Consider the following 1,870-nt stretch of genomic DNA (forward strand, 5'->3'; position numbering starts at 1 on the left):
TGGTACAAATGTATAGTTAGAAACAAGGCATTCTGTGATAAAGAAATATGAATTATTTAAAATAGTAAGAATACAAATAAGTGTAACTTACACAAAAAAGATCACAGCACAGTATGCTGATTACTGAGTGAGCTCAGCTCAGGCTGAGATTAGTAGGCGTTTAATCCTTGCAAGACTGCACGTGGATTGATTGGTAGTACATGCGTGGAAGCCAGGGCTTGGTTTCATATAGAAATTGAATTGTTTAACAATAAGTATTATTGTTCACAATATTGTCTTTAACATGTCAATAATTCAAAAAATTCTCATTAAAATTTGCTCAAACTTCTACATAGCATAAGGACATCAACATGTATCAGTAAAATTTTATTAAAACGGAGAATAATTTTGGAGTCAATTTTATAAAAAAACCATAGGTACACCATCTCTTGAAATTGTTAGTACTGTTCCAGCTGATAAATTGTTCTGGAGGCACTCTGGAGCCCATTCCTCTTTTTGAGTAAGAAAATGCAATACTTTAAATTGCTCTGATTGTTTTAGGCCATGGAATGCCTTAGAAACGGATTGCAATGTACCAATACAAGGGGAGTTGTAACCATAGAACAGGGTATTGTTCAGAAATTGGCCTGTTTTTTAAAAGGCCATAACTCCCGAATTTCTTGTCAGAATCAGTTTACACTTTCTACATAGCAGAAGGACATTAATATGTATCAGAAAATGTAATAAGAATTGGGAGTGACTCTGGAGGCATTTTTTTTAGAAAGCCCATGGTCTATAACTTGTCCTTGGCATACTTTTGTACTTTGTCATTATTATTGTGTTACAAAACAATAATATAAAAGAGTTTTAATATACTCTTTTTCTTTAGTTCAGTTCTCTGTGGAACTAGTTTTGAATTATTTCTTAATTTGTTGTCCAAGTGTTTGATTGACCGCACCCACGGCAGCCAGATATGGAGACAGCTCAAAACCAGGTACCTTTAATTGCATGTACATGTAGTCAAGAAACATGTATTATTATTATTCTTGTTTTAACTTTTTAGGATTTATTCAAAGATTTTGCGTAAGAAAGTATTAGAATTGTCCAGTGAAGGTCTTAGCAATATGATATCAGTCTTTCTGACTCTTTGTCATTCTGACTCTTTGTCATTCTTGTGATCAAGAGGATATCATTGAAGTGGTAAGTACCTGATTATGACTAGAAATTTTAGAGGGATTAGACTTTGACTGATCTACCCAAAAATCATTTTGTATGGATTTAATTTTAAAGCATTCAGCTATCTTTTACCGTGTTGTATGTGTATATGTTTGGGAATTTTAATTTTGCAAATCTTAGCAAAATTGTAAATTGATTAAAAGTGAAGTTCTTTATTAGTTTCAGCTTTTTATGTTAAGAAAATACAATAAAAGAGAAAGGGAGAGAGTGGAAGAGAATTTAATTGTTATTATTTTTGTTAGGGCCAGCAGTTTTACACATCTCTGGAGTATCGTCAGTTATCTTCAACTTCTGAAACCAATTTGAAAATTATATGGAAAGGTATGGCATTTAATTTAATCTTTATATTAATCAATAATTGTATAATTGTAATAGGAATATTATTACTGTTAATGGTTTATCACTCAAGAGTCAAGAGGCATCTCAATTTATTCAATGGCAATATTGAGCAACATAAGAAAAAATATTAAAATATTAGCTGAGTAAGTTGCTATAATTTTTTAGATGACTGGTTTTATTGCATTGTAAAATATTAATTATGTCCAAAATACTTGTTGAATCTTTCCATTTTTTAGTGCTTATTTTAAACAGTCTCATTCCATTCTTGTCACTGACGTACTATACAATACTCTACAATATTAGAAGGACTCCATCA

At 31.2% G+C, this 1,870-nt stretch overlaps 1 long non-coding RNA gene across 1 annotated transcript; it reads left to right on the forward strand.

Annotated features, from left to right (window-relative positions):
• Window positions 1-838: 838 nt before the first annotated feature.
• LOC109589938 (uncharacterized) lies at window positions 839-1,869 on the forward strand. Its single transcript, XR_002189020.1, has 5 exons — window positions 839-973; window positions 1,043-1,179; window positions 1,458-1,536; window positions 1,591-1,697; window positions 1,791-1,869. It is a non-coding gene; the product is annotated as an uncharacterized LOC109589938 (long non-coding RNA).
• Window position 1,870: the final 1 nt, after the last annotated feature.

Source organism: Amphimedon queenslandica, unplaced genomic scaffold, assembly GCF_000090795.2.
Source record: "Amphimedon queenslandica unplaced genomic scaffold, v1.1 AMPQUscaffold_10695, whole genome shotgun sequence".
Classification (NCBI taxonomy): domain Eukaryota; kingdom Metazoa; phylum Porifera; class Demospongiae; order Haplosclerida; family Niphatidae; genus Amphimedon; species Amphimedon queenslandica.